At 40.6% G+C, this 21,500-nt stretch overlaps 2 long non-coding RNA genes across 7 annotated transcripts in view; one reads left to right on the top strand and one right to left on the bottom strand.

The window, feature by feature from the left end:
• The window catches only part of LOC141575039 (uncharacterized), a 553,420-nt gene that overhangs the window by 177,976 nt on the left and 353,944 nt on the right, over positions 1-21,500 (bottom strand). For 2 of the 4 annotated variants that reach the window (XR_012502281.1, XR_012502280.1), the window contains exon 5: positions 2,334-2,491. The exons of the other annotated variants lie outside the window; for them this stretch is intronic. This is a non-coding gene — a long non-coding RNA (uncharacterized LOC141575039). The remainder of the gene's footprint in view (positions 1-2,333; positions 2,492-21,500) is intronic. 4 annotated transcript variants of the gene reach the window in all.
• The window catches only part of LOC123613543 (uncharacterized), a 102,052-nt gene that overhangs the window by 71,832 nt on the left and 8,720 nt on the right, over positions 1-21,500 (top strand). The gene's annotated exons all lie outside the window — the stretch shown is intronic.

The following is a 21,500-nucleotide window of genomic DNA, read 5'->3' on the forward strand; positions in this document are numbered from 1 at the left end:
AAAAAAGTTAAAAAAAAAACATTCTTAGGTCATAGACTATACAAAACTAGGCAGTGGGTTAGATTTGGCCAGTCGACTGTAGTCTGACCTCCTTTCTACAACATTACTCTATTTAGTTTTTTTTTTTTAAACAACACTTGTTATTTAAATACGAAAGAAAGGACATTATCTGTTCTGAGCACACCACCACAGACACTCAGTAAATATATATTGAATGTATAAATCTGCAGCTTTCTGGTAACTCAGTTCCTCTAAATAAGTAATTTGTGTATAGCATATAGAATTCTTTAAGTGGTTCATATTTTTTTCCCCAAAGTTACATTTATTAGAGAATTTCTTGGTGAAGAAACAGTACAGAAAAGTGTTCTTAAGCTTTGGAGTTACGAAGCTCAGCCTCTTCCATCAATTAGTGTTCGTGATGCTGAGTAAGTTATTAAAACGGTCTCCATTTTCTCAATCACAGAAAGAGAACAGTAAGAGGAGCTAGAGCTTCTGCTTGAGCTTCCACTTCCTCCCCAAGCCCACTCCCCAGTCTTCTCCACCCTTTGTGCCCCGCCAGATCAACATATAAGGACCACATCAGTGGTATGCCTTTTCCTCTGGATCCAATTGGGCTTTGCCAGTGGAAGGAGGGACAAGAGAAAGGCAAGTCATATTGATACTCTTAACTTGCTCCTAAGTTTCAAGACTGGCTGTGTTCCTGGAAGAAAAGTGTCAGCTCACAAAATTACAAATGTATAGATGTTCTGTAAGGTACCTCATCAGTCCTCCACCAGTGTAGGAACAATTCTGCTGCTTGCTCCAGGGTATTGCACAATCCCCCGTGGTTTCTCTACACCAACAACATTAAAAAACAGTGTCTTTAATAAAGTCTCAAATAATCCTAAATTCCTCCTGGGACCCCGAACTAATCCCAGAAGTTTAAAGAGAAAATGCTTGACAATAGATGGTAGCTCAAATTGGAACTATTCTTAGAAATCTGGTTGCCTTCTTTGAAATTATATTAAGATAATGAATGATTCCTTCCCATTCATGTTTCTCATGTTTCTCTACAGCCTTACAAAATGAGGGTGCCTACAAGGTATATCCCAGCATGCTGAAATTTTTTTTTCCCACAAAATATTTAAAATCAGGAAAATTTACATCAAAATATGAATTTTCAAATTCTCTTGAAAAGATCACACTTTCTGACTACACCAGGCTGGCCCACTTCACGGCCACGGTAAACTGGAGCCGAGTAGCATGTAACTGTTCCCCTGGGCTTTGAATTTGGCAGGCAGCTTTAGTCCCCACCACTCCTTATTGTGCAGTACTTCTAGTTCTGCGTTTTATGTTAGCTGCCTATCCCCTGTGAACATTTTCTTTGAGAATAAGAGGCAAAGTCATCAGCCAAAGGAGAGGCTGCGTGAGAAGGGAACCAGCCATTCACAGAGCAGAGTGGTGTATACAGCCATCTCGGAGAGAGGCAGAGTAACAAGACTTGGGGACACAGTAGGATGCAAGGTGGGAAAAAAGGGTCCTCTTGGGCTTTGGGTTGTAAGTGGAAATTGTGATCCATGAGCAGGGCTGTGTGCATCTGTCCAGCCCCTTCAGCCTCTCTGGGTAGATGTGAAACAGACAGCAAGTTGGGCTTCACTGGCTAGAGTTTTGCCCAGAGAGAATCAAGAAAGTAAGAGAGGCCAGAAAGATGAGGTTTTTTGTGACAGAACATAATGGTGGGTTGTGGAATCTAGGTTGGTCAAAGAGGGAGTAAGGACAGGAAGGAGTGATGGACAGTGAAAAAAGGGAGCCCCATGGTTAAGAACATTCACTCAGCAAATTGGAGCCAGACTGCATGGATTCAAATCTCATCTCTACCCATACTAGCTGGGTAAATATATGTTGTATATATTATATATAAAGTATAGAGTAACTATACATAATATATATAGTGTTATGTAAACAATATTTTATGTAACATATATTTTATATATGTGAAGTGTTCAGAACACTGCCTGGCTCATGGTAAGTGCTAAAGCAATGCTACAAAAATACTTTTCATGCCCTACCTTGAATTTGATTTTAAAAATAAAACTTTTAATTTACATTTTCAATTAAGATATTTACTGAATGTCTATATGCAAGAGAACATTGAGAGATGTTTTGTGTGGCCTGGAAAGATAGATCAGATATGAAGCTGATCAGAGACTCACAAAGCATCTTTAAGGCATATAAGGGGATAAGCCCCTAAAAGAAAATACAGAGAAAGCTCTATATCGGGGGTGTTCCTTACAGACCTGGTCAGTTTTGGACACATAGCAAGAAAAAACAAGTAGCCACTACGTGAAGTTTACCGGTAGGTGTCGAGCCTGGGATTTCATGGCGTCTTCTAACATCGCCTTTGAAGCAGAGGCTGGCGTTTCCCCAAAGGCTGCTTCTGAGGATTTCTGATGGTGCGCCAGTCCAAGTTGGGAGATACTTTTGAAGAGGTGGAACTTTTTTTTTTAACAAACTAGTTTTTGTTTTGAAAAAAAGAGAGCATGTATGTGTTAAACACGTCAAGCAGTAAAAATGGCTGTAGAGAGATAACAAACTTTGCATCCAACCCGCATCCCCCTTTCTAGAGCAATCAGAATGACCAGTTTTTTGTCTATCAAAAAATATTCTTTTCAAACAAACTTCTATTTGCCAAAGGGAAAGGGGTGGAGGGATAAATTAGTAGGAGTTTAGGATTAACAGATACGCATCACTATATATAAAATAGATGGACAACAAGAACTTACTGTGTACCACAGGGAACTATATTCAGTATCTTGTAATAACCTATAATGGAAAAGAATCTGAAAAGGAAATATATATGTACAACTGAATCACTTTACTGTATACCTGAAACTAACACAATGTTGTAAATCAACTGTACTTCAATTTAAAAATTATTTTTAATTTTACTATACATATTTGAACATATCTTTTTTTTTTTTTTTTTACATTCACTGACATACACTGTCCAGAATCTTGTGATTTTTTTTTTCGGTAGGGGGGATTATTCCAAGCAACTCCAACGCTGTCCGCATGGTAGATGTGTTATCTGTAATGCCCTTTATCACCCTGCTGGCATACATTCCCCTACTTGCTAAACATGTGCTCTTAAAACCAACATGGCCACAAAAGTCATGATACATAGTTCTGTACATGTGAAAGTGGCCTGCAGGATAAAAGCAAAATTGTTAGATTATGTATGCACTTTTTTAAAAATTATGTTTTTAGACTACTGGTAAATACCACCAAATTGCCCTCTGATAAGATTATGCCAAATGCTTCCACTGATAGCATGGGAGGCAGAAAGGTCATTTAACATCGCCTCACCAGCACTGAAACTATCTCACTACGTCTATGCTGTAAAGTAAATATTCCTTTTTTTTAATTATACTTCTCTAATTTTGAGGGAAGTTAAACATATTTATGTTTTTACAAACTGTATTTCTTTTTCTATTAAACATTACTTGTGCCTTTGTCCATATTTATATTGAGCTAGTGTCTTTTGGTAATTGATTTCTAAGAAAAATTTATTTAAGGACCTTATTCATATTTGTCTACCAGATTTGCTGCAGATATTTCCCATGTTATTTATATGTATTGATTTTGTTTATAGTACTTCTTGACAAGTAGTAATTTTAAATTTTTATAAAGTTATATTTACCAACCTTTGGGGAATTCTGATTTATATACCTTGCTTAGAAAAAAGTGACTGCTGCAGGCATACAAGAAAATTTCTTTTCATCTAAATTTTGAATTTTCATCCATCTACATAAAAATTTTGTGTAAGTGATAAAAAATTTTCTTCAGGTGATCATTTATTCTTTTCTCAATTTGTTGTCCCAACATCATATTTTAATTATTCTGCCTTTAAGACACTGATTTGGAATGCTGATATTATAATCTAAATATCCATATTATTTGGGTCTCATTCAAGACTCTGCTGCTTTCTTTTGATGTTTCTATAAAATGTACAAGTACCAAACCCTTACGGAAGCTCTACAATATGTAAAAATGTAGTCTGTTCCCCTATCTTTTTCAAAATTGTCCTGCCTAATCTTTACCTGACTATGAATTTAGTATGTCTAGTTTTATAAAAAAACAATTCTATTGGTAATTTTATTGGAATCACATTCAATTTACAGTCTAACACAGGGTAAGTTAACAGCTTTACAATATTGCATGATCTTAACTAGAAATGGGCATTAATTCCCATTAATTTAAAGTGTATCTTATGTTTCTTGGGTCACTTGAAAGTTTTTTGAAGTCTACGTCCTCATAGAGCATTTTAAAGTTTATTCGTATAAATCTGGCACATTTATATTTACCTCTATTTCTGGGCATTTATTTCCTAATTTTTGTTTAAGTACATCTTCTTTGAAGACAGTAAACGCCAACAGGATTTTAGGTATCAATCTCTATATTCTCCCATTATTTATAACAATTTTACTAGTTGATTCTTTTGGGTTTTCTAGGTTTATGATTATCAGGTATTTATAAATTGGACTGAAGTTTTACACCCTATATTTATCTTTCTTTAATTCATTGGAAAGAATTTCCCACAGAGTTTTAGGTAATAGACATGATAATCAACATCCTTGTTTTATTTCTTAATTTAATGGGAACATATTTGTGTTCACTGTCAGGCATATTGCTAATTGTTAGTGTATTCCTACTTATCAAACTTGTTATTCAAGAATGATACTGGCTTTTTATCGACACTTTGTCAGCATCATCAGACATGTTTCTCTGCCTTGACCTGTAATTAAGACAGAGAAACACATTGATAGATTGAATTTCTTGACTGAATCGCTCCTGAATAGTCTCTCTCAATCTTTTAGTAAGCTACTGAATTCTATTTGCTAACACATCTTAGGAATCTTGCATCCGTATCCATTAGAGAAATCCACCTGTAGTTTTCATTATACTGTGTCACCTTTATTAAGTTTTGTACCAATATTTTTTCTATATTTGTAAAAAGCCCTTAGAAAGTTTTCAGTTTCTTTATGTTTTCAACTTAAAGTGCATTCCTTAAACATTTCATAAAATTTACTTCTAAAACGAAGCTTTTTTTGAGATAGCTTTCCATATATTTCTTAGTATCTTTTGTTGTATTACATATACTTTCTAGAATCGCCTGCCTTACAGTCAAGATTTCAAATTTACTTGCATAAGGTTAGGCAAAGTGACCCTCATAGTTATTGCCTCAAAATACGTGGTTGTTTATTCTAATGTCTTATTTTTATACTTACTGTCTTCTTCTTTGGCCTAAACACTGTCATATGTATTTCAATATATTTTTCAAAGAATCAAGATTTGATCCTTTTTCTTAACTTTTTCTTTTTTTAATTTTATTTTTATTGAAGTGTATTTGATATATGGTGTTAGTTTCTGATGTAAAGCAAAATAATTCAGTTATACATACATACATATTTTTTGTTTTCAGATTCTTTATTACAAGAAATTGAATATAGTTCCCTGTGCTGTACAGTATGTCCTTGTTGTTCATCTATTTTATAGAGTAATGTGTATCTGTCCTTTTTTCTGAGTTTCAACATGTATTTCAAGCAGGTAGGTGTATTGATAATTAGTGACATAATCTGTCATTCCTCTTCTATTCATCAACCACTTATGATGTCCGAGGCACTGTGAACATGTTATAGAACACTGGCATCCAAAGTTCCCTCTGCCTTCACAGGCTCTAGCCCAGTGGGCATGCACGTGACTGATTAAAGCATGATAGTAGCATCAGCCTGGGAACTGACGAGAAAATGGACAGGCTTGAGGTCTGTCAACTAGAACGTAGCAGAGCAGAGCATTAAACCTGGGTCTGGGGGGGCATCAGGATAAATCCTATGTATTTAACGATGTGTCTTCAAATATACTTTTAGACATACTCCTTTGAGATCTACTTTCTGAATCCATGGAGATCTGAGAATTTCTTTGTGCTGCTTGAACGCACACACACAACATCATAGTGGTTTGATAGTTAAATCATAAAGTTCATCCTTCACGATCCCATGACTTTCTGGAAAAGCCCTGGGTCAGGCTTACTTATGTTCCTCTGGAGATAATCTGTTTCTTCCTAACCTACTACTACTCAATACGTTAGATGTTTAGAATTATTTTCATTATCTTTACCATTCTAAAATTTCATAAAATGTGTTCAGTCTCTGTTTTCTTAATTTTTACCTACAGTATGGTATATGGTGAGATTCCAGTCTGTACATTCTGGCTTTTTCTCCAGCTCAGGAAATGATATTTTAAGCCTTTGAAAATAATTTTTCCTTGTTTCTTTGCCTTTCCTTTTATTTATTTATTTATTTTCTGTTTTGGTTGCTGTTCCTTGTTGTGGAGGTGTAAAAGACTAGTTCACTGAAAGTGCTGCCCTGCTTTCAGAATGTAGCTTCTGGATGATGCATTGTCTCTAGTTCAGTGTGTAACCCACAGAAGATAAGAAAGATGATCTAGGGGCTTGGAATAGCAGCCAGGGCTGTGCTGTACACTACAAGGAAACCGTCCTGAGGGCAGGTTCTCACCACTCCCGAAGGTCCTCACTTCGAGGACCATGACTTGCACGTCATGAGTGTTCAGTATTTGTGGATGGATGAGTCTCGCCCTTTCCCTTGCCTGTGTATAGAAATTTACTGCAACTCAAGCTATTGAGATTCTATCCTATATTTTTGAAACTCTTATTAATTATTGAACCTAATAATTGGCAAGATAATATTGGAATCTCAGAAGAGTAAAAACAGGAAAAGAATTACTGTGACTCTAATAGCATACAGTGGCCCACCTCAGGGCTGGGAACTGCAGCTGGAAATCTCTTGAGAAAATGACCCCCACATGGAATTCCAGGGCTGCAGGCTTCAGCAAGGGAGGGAGACCACAAGTATGACCTTCCTGTTGGTATCTAGGAATCTCCACTTCAGGTCCAAACCAGAAACAGGAAGCTCAGTGCTTGCTAAGCAAGAAAAGGGAATTGACTAGAAAACATTCCAGCTTGAGGCTGGCGAGAGAATAGTTCTTCCTTTGTCTAGGAGATTTCTTTCATTCCTGCTAATGGTCCCAACCTGCTGAAAAGGAAACATTCTCTTCAATAGCATGTTGCAAAATGTCTCAAACACTTACTGTGTGCTAAGATCCAAGCCCTGGAATGTCTGTCTAATTGTAAGGTCTATACCCTTTCTATTTAAGCATTGTTTTGATTTGGTCTCAGAGAGACAAGTAAGATACTGAAGATGGAGGATAAGACAAATAAATACAAATTTAAAAGATATCATTGAAAGTTGAAAGGATTTGGTACCTTCAGGTTCAGAAAAAGTGGTCTTGAGCAAAGACATCGGAGGAAAAAACCACTAAGATTTATTAAGCACCTACTACGGTCTAAAGCCTATGCTGAGCTCCTCCCATGTGTTATTCACGGTCCTTACTTAATCAGGGCAATTAAGTTCAATGCCAAAGATCAAACAGAAGCCATGGAGTTAGAATTCAAAAGTTGTTTTGACCTTTTCCAAGCACAATGCAATTTGGACTGTGAAAGATGAAGCATTTAGGGCACTTCGGGGTACGCGAGGGGGTCGGATGTCGTAAGTCAAAGGTCAGCATCTGACTTTACCTTTGGGGGAAGTTTGAAGCATGGTTGCAGTACTTTACTTTGGAGTCCAGCTGTGTTGACAGTCCTCAGCGGGGTGGCCAGGCCGGGGAGTGAGTTACACACAGGACCGTAGCTCCTGGGAAAGCCGGTTCATTCGTTTGCAAAAAGCCCGGCAAGCGTGCATGTGGGCTGTCCCTGGTTTTCATTATTTGCACCAGGGAACTGGAGAGGAGGCCCGGACAGGGCCAGCAAGGAGGCAGAACCAGGCCTGGGAAGCGACACAGGCCGCTCAGATGCTAAGTATGCTCATGTCACCCCTTGCTGCTCTACCTAGACTTCCAGGTTCCTAACCCTGCTGCGTTGTTTCTCTTGTGAGCTTGGGGAATCTGGAGACAGATTAACGTACTGTTTTCATCTGGAAGGATTTTCCTGTTTAGTTATAGATATTTAAAAACCATCCTGGCATTTCTGTATCCCACATAATGTGCACACTGTGTGCATTTATCTCAAAGCCTGAACAGGGCAGTACTCCCTGTCCTCGCACCCTGGCTCCTCAGCACTTTATCCTATTTTCGTGATTCTTAATGCAAGCTGCCTTTAATGGGCAAGAAATCCTTGAAGGCAGAAATTGTCCTTTCTATGTTAAAGCCCTAAAAATACCACATCGATTTTAGGTTGCCTCCCACTTTCAGAATTGTAAACATTGAGGTATACATTTTTGTACCTACATCTGTATGCAGATTCGTAACTGTGTTTCCCTAGAAGTGGATTAGAAACCCATAGCTTTGAAGTTTGACAGAGGAGGGTACAACTGTTCCCAAGGTGAATGACTTCCTGTGCCAGCAACGTGCAAACACTGCTCTCAGATCCATCCCCTGACTCCACTCGCTGCTCTGTAGCACTGGGGATTACATTTTTAGAGGCACCTTTGTCCAGGTAGACTTGGCCCTTGGATGACATTGGTGGAGACCTGGGAAGCTAGCAGAGGGGAGAAGCCAGGGAATTGTTCCCCTGTTGCTTGGCTTCAGACAGTGTCTCTGATAGTAGCTGCGTCTCCTCTGGAGTTAGCTCCAAATCCTTTCCAGACAGACCCTCCCTCTTTGGTCCGTTCTCTTCGTGGGGATGTGTCAGAGCACGGAAGATGAAGCAGGCAGGCAGGAGCTAAACTTGGGTGGGGCTCCCGACTCCCCATGTCCCTCCACGCCCTTTGCTGCTAGTGGCTTTCTGCTGGTGCTGCTCTGCCTGCCTCACCATCTCTGGTTTGTCTTAATGACTTCTCCACACCTGTGTATTAAATTGCCTCTACTTATCTGCCTAGTTTGGGGGGGGGGGACTCTGTTTTCCCAATGTTCCCCTGGCTGATAGACCTGTCGACAAGTGGTGGTAAGAGGAGCTGAATCCAGTCCTGCTGATAGAAACCTGGTGCTGCTTCTGCTAGATCATGCAGGAAGCATTGGGATTTAAAAGAGGGCTTTGCGTGAATGGTACAGACAACTGCTCTAGGAGGCCAGGACGGGAAGTGACTGTAATGGTCTGAGCTGGTCATAGATGGCTTTGCGGAAAAGGTGTCAGTTAAACAGTGTCTCAAGGGTGTGTCTAAAAGCAGAGCATTCCTGGGCAGTCAAAAATACTACAATAACAAGCGCTGCTGGGTGGCCCCGGGCCAGTTCTCACCTACATCCTCTTTTTACTGTCCCTAGAAAAGTATTTTTTTTTTATGTGAGAAAATATTTTGAAATATTTTTTAATTTGAAATTGCAAAGATGAGAGTATTTCTTATATTCTTTAATCTTACTTTACTATTAGTGATATTTTGATTTTCTTGTCTAAGAAAAGAATACAGTCTCTTATTAGACTGTTTTTAGAATCTCTAAACATTGTCATCCAGTCTTGGGTTAGATAAAGGAAATGAACAATCACAAAATACCTACATCTTTTCTGCACTAGTCATCTCCTGCCCGAGCTCAATTATTTATAACCCTAAGACTTAGAACTTTCTGAATCAATGATCAGTTATGTCTTTATAAGAAAACTACTGGACTGGGCTCGCCTTAGGTGTTCATGTCACAAGCCCCTCCCTTTGCTAGGTGAAGCATTTCTATTCTCCCATGTCAAGCTTTTTAATTCTTTGTCACCAGTTTCTATTCAAAGGATCTTGTTAGGCATTTTTTTTTAACAGTGACTTCTGCTTTATATAAAAATGAACATTCCATAATAGAATTCCAGTGATCTCTACAAGGTTCATCTCTATTGTTAAAAAAGTATAAATATGGCTTTTTGTGTATCTTCCTTCTTGCATCTACATTTAGACTGTAATTGATTGATTCTAGCTTTCAAATGCTTTCTTTCTGTCTTTCAGAACAGTAAAAAGTGACTAGCCTAAAAATCTAATTGACTGAAATGATCAGTTTTACTACAGTTCACTACACTCATTCAGAAAGCTGCTCTGACGGGCAATTTGAAAGACCTGTCCTTTGAAATTGGCATTTTCTAAGTATTCTAAATTACAGTTGGGCCATAAACACAACAGGTTAAAATGAAGGCAGCTGAGAAATTATATAGGTGAAGAATTACAAGGATGTGATCTTTCCACTCAGGCATGTAAAGATTTAATCTCCCAGATTAAAAACCCAGAACAGAGTGATTGTGTCAAGATAACAGCTGGGAGGGTGCTTTAGGACAGGGTTCCCAGGGTATCGTCAGGGGACCGGGTCTGCGGCCTCCAGAGACAGGTGCTACGCAGAGGGAGCAGCAAGAAGCCCTCTCACCATATCAGGCCAGCTGTGCACTTATCTGTGGCATCTCGCTTTCAAGGAACGGTTCCCCAGTGTCTGCCGAAGACAACAGAGATGAGATGCCACGTGGGAACCATACAGCATATTGACAGGAGGGGGGAAAAAGTCATGACAGAGAAAGGCTGGGAGGCTTAGCTATCGAAACGAAGGATCTACTCTACTAACAAAGCAGCAGGAGAAGATACTAAATTATCAGTTATTTCAATTTCTGTCCATTAGCTCAGCAGGCAGTGCTCATCTTCCCAGTTTGTCTCCGAATCTCTCTCCATCCTGTTCCCTTACTGATGCCCAGTACACTGCCCTTCTTTAAGTCCTCATCATACCAGGGGCTTCGCACCATTGATGCTTCCCTGTAACCCAGCCTTTCTACTGCAGAGGAGTCCCTCAGAAACAGAATCCTATCCATTGGATTCCTACCCATAAAACTCTCCAGCGGTCACATATTGCCCTCAAGGCTCAGTCCAAGACCCTTAACCTGTTTAGTCTTCCATGAAATGGGTTCTGCTGACATCACTGGCCCAAGCTCCCAACTCTGCCCATATTCCTTATACTCCACTCACATAACGCACATGGACCTCTCTTTCTTTACCTATGTCCACATCTGCTTTGGAGAAGTCTAAGGAACGCATTTAAGAGGAACTAAGTCATCGCATACTTCTACACGCACATGTCTGAAAAAGAGATGCAGACGAGCTATATTACCTTTTATGGTCCAGCTTGGGAGTCTCATAGCATCACTTACATAGCACTCGGTTAGCTGACGTATTCACAAAGGCCTGTCCAGTTTCAAGGGGAGGGAACACCACTACTACTTCTTGATGGGGGTTAAGGGGAGGGGGCATGAATCTGGACGAGCATCAGAGACGAGAAGTATTATTGAAGCCATTTTTGTAAAACACAACTTGCTGCAGAGAGGGAGTACAGGTTACTCGTTTAAGAAGCTTGACAAAGCAGGAAAGGATAAAAAGATAAGAGAACAAAGCAGGATCAAAGCAAACTCTTCTTTGACCTGGACACGTAAATGCACCACCGGCAAACGGCATCCTTTGGAAGCAAAGCTGGCAGTCTGCTTCAGAGTCTGCACTTTCAACCACCTTGCTGAGGAGTAAGGGTCACCAAACTATGGCCCGCAGACCAGAATACAGCCCACTGCCTGTTTTCGTAAGCCTGCGAGCTAACAGTAGATTCTAAATTTTTCAATGGCTGAAAAAAGTAACAAAAGAGTAATACTTCGTGGCACACAGAACTTCCAATTTCCACATCCATATATAAACTATCAGTGAACACAGACATGCTCATCCATGGCCATGTTCAAGCTACAGTGGTGGAGCTGAGTGGCTGCAACAGAGCATATAGTTCATGAAGCCTAGAATGTTTACTGTCTCCCTCTTTATAGACAGTTTTTGCCAATCCCTGGTGCCTTATCTCTATAAATACCATTTGGAGAACATGGGTTTCTTAAAAATGGAGTGTCCCTTCCATACAAGGTATGGTTAAAAACAAAAAACCCAAGATTTCATGATCTCACTGGCTTTCTATAGGGATGTGGAAGTGTGTCTAAGTGTTCACCTTTATTCCTGGTCAGCATCGATTTGTGCTTTATTATTCACACAACATTTTACTCACAAGTTTTTGCATGTTGTGGCTCCTTTCTCATTGGCCTTTCTGATCTTAAGCATCCCTTCCTCAGAGAAGTCTTCCCATATAAGCTTATTTCAAGCAAGTCCACTCCTGCCTCCTTATTCCTGAACACTGCATCCTGAATGATCCCTTCCTATCAATTTATCATTATTCCATTAATCCCCTCAACTGTTTCACGATCTGCCTTTCTAACAGCAGCGCATCCGTTCCTTGACCACAGGGACTTTGCCCATCCCTGTATTCCCAGAGGCAGTGTTTCCTTATATATTGCCCACCTGTCATGCTGCCAGCTCAGTGAACACATCTGTGGATGAATGAATGTTTCTCCGTGTTTACCTTATGTACCAGAAGTAGAAGGGGATTTGATTTCAGCGTAATCACAAGCAAGTATCTCAATCTGTTTCACAAAAGACTGATTTTTTTGGAGGTTAAGCAGTCTGTGGACACTGCAGTTGGGATTTGTGGATACCAGAGCATTTCCAAAGCTGCCAGGGGCAGAACTGGAGCACGAAGGGGTCACCAGCACAGAGACGGGGGCCGGGCCTCCAGGCATGCGTGGGCCGGAGGAACCTTGTAAAAGGGCTGCAGACAAGCAGGGGATGAGCTGGGGCTGGATCTGCTGACTCGGGCCTGCTTGTGCGCACACGGGCCACTGTTTTCTGTTTCACAAGGGCAAGTGAGAAGAAGGCAGGGAGGGTGCAGCTGGGTTGGAGGGGACTCGCGTCGACAACTGGAGGGAGAGAAGGAATACTGTGACTCCTCACTCCCAGTTTCTCTGATCTTAAAATCCTGGAGTCTCCTCTCCTTCCTCCTCTCCCCTTAAGTCCTGCCAGTGCTACATGAACAAACCTTTCTCCTATCTGTCCCCTCCTCACTGACTTCACTCGGCCCCCATAGTTCAGATGCTCATCATTTCTTAACTAAACTACTGCAGGAACTTTTCAGAGTGCCTCTAAGGTAAGCTCGCAAAAGAAAAACCTGACCATGATTAAAATCCTTCTGTGGTGCTCTAGTGCTCACCAGAAATAATCAAGATATCTTAAATATGGGCACACACCCTTTACATGTTGCCTGCAAGTCACCCTTTCAACCTTAGTTCCATCATTCCTTCCCCAAAGCCAGTCCCACTGAAGGCTCCGTTCCTGAGGCAAAACGGGACCTTTTCCTTCACCTTCTCTCTGCCTAGAATGTCCCCTCTTTTTACATGAAAGTCCTCCTCCTTTGCGTCAAGATTCAGTTCAAATGGGAACACCTGTGAAAGTCTTCCCGCAGGGCTCCCCAGGGGGAGCTATGTGCTCCCTGTCTCTGGGCCCCTGCTTGGCCCCAGGGCGCTCCTGCAATGTGTCCTGGGTCTCTGCCTCTCAGGAGAACATACCGTATGACACTGCAATCTTTCTGTGTCCAATCTCTTTGCTCTCCTACTCAGTTGCTCTGTGCCACGTTTCAGACCAGCAACACTCTTACTCTTTTCTGAATCCTCAATCCTGAGTATATTTCCTGGAACATAATTTTTGTTGGAGGAGGAAAGGAGGAAGAAGAGGGGATAGACAGGAAAGCAATGTCTGTAGACGTGAGTGGGACTGAGACAGGAGTGACCGCGCAACTGGTTTTAAATGGCTGCAGGGCCTGTGCTGAAGAACTGATGCTGGAAATGATGGTGCGCAGAGTCCACTGGGCTGGCCCAGGCTGACGGTGGACAAGGATGCTTATCAGAGCTTTGCAGTCTAAAGACAAACTGCTTGGTTTCCCCTCTTAATAGTTGGAAAACTCTGTGGCCAAATTGGGTATTTACTGAGTTGTTTCCACCTCCTCATCTGCCACCTGGGATAATGCCATTTCTACCTTGTTACCTGAGTTTTAATATTAAAAATATCACCTTGAAGATATAGGAAGGAAACAAACATGTGTAAATTGTCTAGATCAGTGTCCAGTACATAGAAAATAATCAATAAATGTGAGCATCATGTGTGGTTTGGCTTTATGTAGTCTAAGGTAATTGGATGGGGTCGTAACTCAGAAGTCTTTTCACAATTGAGGAAACAGGCCCCAGTAATTATTAGCAGCACTGGGAGGGGAACAAGCCCCTCTTAGTCCAAGTCCAGTGTCTTCCTCCCAGAGGTCAGCACAGCTAACGGGGCAGTGAAGAGGGGTGGGAAAGCACCATGGAGAAGCGGACAGGGTTAGTAATCACTGTTACAGAGAGAAGCTTGTGCTAAGAGCTAGTTCATTTGCTCCTGGCAGTCACTCAGAGGTGACATTATTCCAGTTTGGCAGATGTGGAAATCGAAGTAGCCACGTGATGGGACTGAGGCAAGAACACATTCAGGAGTGCTGCCATGAAGCCGCTTCCAGACAGGCTGGCCTGCGACGATACAAGCCCCACACCTGCTGCAGAAAGCCAAGTACTGATGGGGGAGAAATGACCAGCACTGCAGTGGGTAATGAGAATACAGCCTCTGAGTTAAGAGAAACATTATTCTAAGTCATTGTTGTAATAATTAAAGGGGAGAGTGGGTTGCAAAATACAAGTTGTTTCAAAAAAAAGAACATAAATTGATAGTTGGGCTAGTCGCGTAGTCCTGGTTTACATGTTAAAATGTACTCGCTCTGAATAGCTGCTTTGAAATGCGTAAGGGAGAGAACAAAGTGTAACGGCTTTGAGAGATTTTCTTTCTTTTTTTTCCCTTTTGTGTCTCTCAAAACTTTTTTAAAGTAGCTTTAGAACAACTCACCAGTTGACTTACAAACCATCATTTTTTTAAAGCTCAGTAGGTATATACTTTCTGAATATTACTCATAAGCAATGGAGGAAGAAAAATTCTATGCACTTAAAGCATAAATCAATGTTACCCTCTCCTTCTAAAAAAGGTAGTCACTGGTTTCTCCGTTCTTAGGAAGGTGTCCTGAAAGCTCCATTGCCAAAATACAGATTTAGAATGACTGAGTCATAGGTTATAGCAGAAAAATACATATGGAGTTATCTTTGAGACTATTAATTAGATCAAAATATGTTTACTCCATGACAGAATTCCCAAGAGTTTGGGCGCCATGTATGTGAGTCTGTGTGTGTGCAAATTCATTTCAGCCGTTCTGGGTCTCCTTTCTCCACCTCATGCAATACTCTTTTTTTTTAAGTTTCTGTTTTTCTGGACACTTCAGTTAATAATAGGTTCACATGTATCACTTTACAAGATGTTAAGAGCTAAGGTTTCTTGGAGAAAATGCAACAGGTGTCTATTTAAATAAGGAAGTTATGAGGGTGATGGAGACCTGCCACATGCTGGGTGAATGGTTTTAAGCCTAACACTTCTGATTCTTGTGAGCTGTGGTTCACGTGAATCTTGGCAGAGTGTGCATGTCACACCCTCAATGGTATTGACAACAACTCTAGAGGCAATGGGTCAGCATAAATAAGGAAAACAGTATTGTCAGCTAATGCCTTGGTACTCATTCCTGGGGCTTCTGAGGCTAACATTAGGCTTTTGAGGGTTGCAAGTGTTTTCTGGAGAGGTGAAGAGTGAGAGGACCAGAAAATAAGGAGATTGGAGAATGTGGACAGTCGGCAAAGGAAACGGAACTCAATCACGTGCAAGGAGGCTGTGGGTTATAATGGTTAGAGAAGCCCTGTGAGGAGGGGACTGGATGCTTTGACAACTGAATATACGGTGGGCACCCGGGTCTTATGGGTCTAAGGGCTCAAGCCCAGAATGTGTCTCTTTTACTCCATTTTTGGTTTCCTTCCCCCCCCCCCCATATCTTTGAGTCAATCAAAAACAGCCAAAGCGATCTCCACTTTTTTTCCCCAAATGCCCCCTTTCCCTTCATTTATCACTATGACAATCTTCCTATAAATAATTATGAAACATCAGTTGAATGATGTTTAGCCTATAGATAAATGCTACAATCTATTCCTATAAATAGGATAAACATCATTCAATTGATGTTTCATAATTACAGATAAATGCTGAAACATTTATGTTTAAATAGAAGCTTTCTACAGAGAGGCAGTAGGATTTATACGAAAAACAACGGTATTTAGAATGGGGTGGCTCACCTCTTGGGTCCACCACCTACAGAGTATTTGATTTGGTGTCGGGTAAGCCATCTTAACCTCTTAGCCTGTCTACTCCCTGATAGAGTGGTGAAGATTAAAACAGATCGTGCATATAATGTGTTTAGAACAATTCTGGAACATAGTTGGGCACTCAATCCAAATTAGCTTTCTTACATTCAAATTCCCTCTACTTGGCTTTTCACTGATGTTAAGCGGGTATCAATACCAAGTGAACAGAAAACATACTCGCTGGTTTGCTTCAGTTGAATTTCGCCCTGAAGTTCTGAGGAACTCATCACAGTTAAACACTGTAATCTACAAATAACACACCAGGATGTCGTCTGCTGATGAAGTGAAAACCACTCTGCGTTAATGGATGGGGCAGTGGAGAGGGGCTATGCCTGAGAGAGAATAATATTAAGAGAAGGTTTTCTTATCGTCTCTGCACATTTCTAGAGTTTGAGGAACTAAAAGGGAGTATTTCCCTCAAAATGCACGCAGATAAAAAAGAAAAATGATTTCTTGAGCAACTCTTATGTACAGCTAGACACCATCCTCAAACCCAAGAGACCGCCTCTCTCGTAAGAGGCCAGTACAAAAACACCTAAAATGCCACCGAGGAAGCACACACAGGAAGTAGAGGAAATCAGCTCGAGGAGCCATTAAGTTTCAGTTTATGAAGGGATATCAACAAATTGTTGAAACTCCTGATAAGCTCTCGTAAGTCTCACAAGCCATCGGCACAGTGTAATATGTTAAATTAGCAGTTAATATAGTCTAATTGTCAGTGATGACTGTGTTTAAAACCAGTTCACAAAATTTCTGAAAATAAATCCGAGTCCACGTGGGCTCCAGCACTGCTTCTATAAGCCATAGGAATCAAACTGATTGCTCTACAGCTGAGAAACTGAGGCCCCAGACAAAAAGGAGAATGGTCCCAAATTCAGTCACTTTGCTGCTTTGGGGTTAGTCGGCAGAGCCATGGCTTTCATTCTCACTGTTACTACTTCCTCTCTGTGTGTGGCTAAGTAGTTTGACTCTCCAAACCTAAGCTGCTTTTTGTTTTACAGAAATAGTAATTCCTAAATAACAAAGTTGTTATAGGGAAGAAAATATACTCCAAGTCACATACTTAGCACAGTAGTTGATATTTAGAAAGCGCTCCATAAATTAGTTATGTAGAAATTTTCTACACACAATAAAGGCAACTTGAATCTCAATTCCACGTGACAACCCTTCAGGTATCTGTAGACAGTTCCCACGTTCCAATAAATGAAATCACCGCTAAACTGTACAACCCAAGTTCTTTCAAAATCTCAATATTCAGCTTGTACTGGGCTTAGCACCTGCGGCTAGTAATACAACTGTTTTTTTAATTAGAGTCTTTTTCCTTTTGACCATCTACAATTAAGTGTCTTGAAGTAAGGTTTGGTTTTGCTTTTTGTCCATATCATCTAGGAATTAGGTTCAAGTCAGAGCAGCATTTCAAGAATGCACTGACAAACCAGAACACGTCAAGAAGGGCTTTCATGATAAGGGATCTAGAAACCCTTGTAGTTTCAGAGAGAGTTGAAAGAAATGGGCTTATTTGTCCTGGAGAAGATTTGAAAAGAACATTAGATGGAAAAATCACATAGAACAAATAGCTTATTTGACTGTTGGACCCTAGCTGTGTTCTCGCTGAGCTTTTGTGGAAATATAATGAAATACTGAGTGAAAGAATGCACAGATGAATAAATGCACGACCCACAAAACATGTAAGCACTGCTTAAACTGTGCTGTTTGTCATAGTCTCTTGAGCCTGAATTTCCTCACTGGCGATAATGGGGTGACAGCTTCTTCCATAAGTTGTTATAAAATTAGCTCTGTAACAGAAGCACATGACAGACACGTGATAAATGGCTGCCATCCTTATGCTTGTTCTCCAGCTTCCTAACTAGCTGATCCATCCCTCGAGTTCCTCAAAGAACTGAGGGGAAACAGAGCAAGAGCTCAAAGGGTCTGTGTGCTGCAGAGAAAGTCACATGTTGGAAGCTCTAGCTTTATAAAAAGTTTTTGGAAGAAATAGAGGATGTTTATAGAAAAGGGTTGTTGGGGACAGTGACATAAGCTCAAATAGCCAAATGACTTACCTGTGATTCTTCCATCTCTAAACCTATAATGAATATCAGTAAGACTAAAATATTATGGAATCGATTTCTTCTGAAAGCTGGTGAGAGACACTAGCACACCTACGTCCATACATGGGTTTGAGATACTTGGGAATAGTGACAAGGGAGTTACATGGCAAAGCTGGGGGTTACCTCCTAATACCTACTCCTTGGAGAGAAGACGGTTTCTTCAGTAAGTAGTGCTGGGAAAACTGGACGAATGAAATTAGAAGATTTCCTCACACCATACACAAAAATAAACTAAAACTGGATTAAAGACTTAAGTGTAAGACCTGAAACCATAAAACTCCTAGAAGAAAATACAGGTAGAATACTCTGATATCAATCAGTTTGGGGGGGGGACCTGTCACCTCAGGCAAGGGAACCAAAAGCAAAACTAAACGAATGAGGCCTGATTAAAAGCTTTTGTACAGCCACGGAGACACTGACAAATGGAAAGGTAGCCTACTGAATGAGAGAAAATGCTTGCAAGCGGCATGCCCAATAAGGGGTTAGTATCCAAAATATATAAGCAGCTTACACAGCTCAGTATCAAAACAACAAAACACCCGATCATAATATGGGTGATATTTTTCCAAAAAAGACATACAGATGGCCAACAGTGGCATGAAATGATGCTCAACATCACTAATCATCAGATAAATGTCAATTAAAACCATTGTGAGATATCACCTCACACCTGTTAGAATGGCTATCATCAAAAAGTCTACCAATAACAAATATTGTCAAGCACATGGAGAAAATAGAACTCTACTCACTGTTGGTGGGAGTATAAATTGGTGCAGCCACTATGGAAAACAGTATGGAGATTCCTCAAAAAACTAAAAATAGGACTGCCATATGACCCAGAAATTCCATTCCTGGGTATACATCTAATGAAAATAAAAACACTAATTCAAAAAGATGCATGTACCCCGATGTTCACAGCAGCATTACTTACAATAGCCAAGACATGGAAGCAACTTAAGCGTCCATCAACAGATGAATGGATAGATAGATTCACTCAATGGATTACTACCCAGCCTTAAAAAAATGAAATTCTGCCAATTGCAACAACATGGCTGGACCTAGATGATATGCTTAGAGAAATAAGTCAGACAGAGAAAGACAAATACTGTATGCTATCACTTCTATGTTGAATCTAAAAATAAAACAAATGAGTATAACAAAACAGACTCAAAGATAAAGAGAACAAACTAGTGGTTGCCAGTGAGGAGAGGGAAATGGGAAGGTGCAATATCAGGGTAGGGGATTAAGAGGTACAAACTACTATGTATAAAATAAATAAGCTACAAGGATATATTATATAGCACAGGGAAATAATAGACATTATTTTATAACAACTTGAAATGGAGCACAATCTATAAAAATACTGTATCACTCTGTTATACACCTGAAACTAATATAATATTGCAGATCAATTATACTTCATTAAAAAATTTGATACATACACTTGGCATGGCAACGCTTTAAGTTTGGTATAATTATTGACACCTTTTTTCAAGTGAAGACACTGAGGTAGAGATGGGCTAAATAACTTGTCCAAAGTCACAGTCAGTAAATAAAAAGTCAAAGTTCCAACCTGGACAGTCTGGCTCTAGAATCCATGCTTTTTTACTGTTTCCTTTGCTTCCTTTTTGTCTTCAACTAAGAGCAGGGAACTCGTCACAAAGTTGGCCTCTAAGCATTTAGTTCCATCTCCTTATTACTTCCTATTTTTCCCTTGGAAATTTGTTTCTATTTCCTTCAACTGGGATTTTTAAAAGATGCCAGTATGGCTCCCACCATTTCTCAGAGCACCTGGAGGAAACTAAGTGGTTTGCACAATGCCCTCGTCACTTATTCAGGAGCACGCTCGGCATTAACTGCCCTAGAGAAGAAAGAGTAATAGAGCAGGATTACCAGCCAACCAAGATCAACAGAACGTGGCCTAGATGTCTCCGCAAGAGCTTGGAGTGTCAACAGACGAACGTGGACAAATGTGAACATAAAATAAGAGCCTTCACTAACAAAATGGCTACCATGTGTAAAGTACGTCTGCATAAAAGGTGCTTCCACACCTTGACCTCTACTCTTCAGAGAAATGGTATGAAGTCAATATTACTGTTTAATCCTTACAGTTGGGAGGAACAGTGCCAGGGTGCAGCAGTTTGGGGATTTGAACCTAAGTGCAAAATCCCAGCGTTTCCTTACATGACTGCATACTACTCTTCCATCACCTGGAGATCAAACGCAAAATCGTGTTAAAGAAACAAGGATAGGATTGTTTGTATACTATGAAAATACTAAAACAGAAAAGGGCATAAAGAAAAATGGAATGTAAAACTTGGAATCCACCAGTTAAATTTAAAAGGTACATCACAAATGACTGCAGCCCTCCCGATCACAGGGCACTTCCTCTCCGTGACGTCCACACCGTCTGCTGCAGAGCGACCCTCCAGGTACACTGGGCTACGTACGGGGAGTATCTGAATCATCGCTTTCTTACCCACCCCGACTCTCACTGCAGATGTTGAAACTGAGGCCCAAAGAGGAGAAATGATTTTCCCAATTCAACTGATACTAATATCCAGGTCTGAAAGCCTCCCTCCCATGCTCCCCACACCATATCATGCTGTCCTTATAAAAATGAAATAGTCATTTGCTGTAAGTATCTATTTTGTCTATTTTCCTAAGCCATGGAATCATAGTGATTGAATTCACTTGAAAACTATGGCAGAAAAATGTAAATGTAACTCGAGTCAGTCTATTTTTAATGCATTCAGGGATTACAAACGATCTTTTCCGAGAATAAACTGAAAAGAATTCCAACCTTATTTAGCAAATAGGAGCAAGAGGGAACACGTAGACAGGCCGTGGCAGAAACCCCATTTTTTCTCTTTAGGCTGAACCCCTCATCTCCCCACATTCCTGACACTGAGGGACGAGTTTGTCCTTGACAAACGGCTGTCTGCTAGAGGCGCCCTCCATCATTACCCAAATCCACTTAGAAGAGGAATGTGCCCTCAAGAACGGGGCCTGGGGAAAGTGCTTAGAGACCGTCTGCGCTGAAGCAGGGCCCTTCTGACTCCATTTATCAGTGGTGTGGTGGTGTCTTTTGAAGTGGCTTCCTTCAGTCTTGGCAGGAGCTCAGAGAGCCACCAGCATAGGAGAAACTGCCACCCACAGCCTCCAGGAGGCTCTTTCTTCAAGGAGGGGGCACCCCACAGCTGGAGCCGGGCCTGGGG

This window comes from Camelus bactrianus, chromosome 25 (genome assembly GCF_048773025.1).
Source record: "Camelus bactrianus isolate YW-2024 breed Bactrian camel chromosome 25, ASM4877302v1, whole genome shotgun sequence".
Taxonomy (NCBI): domain Eukaryota; kingdom Metazoa; phylum Chordata; class Mammalia; order Artiodactyla; family Camelidae; genus Camelus; species Camelus bactrianus.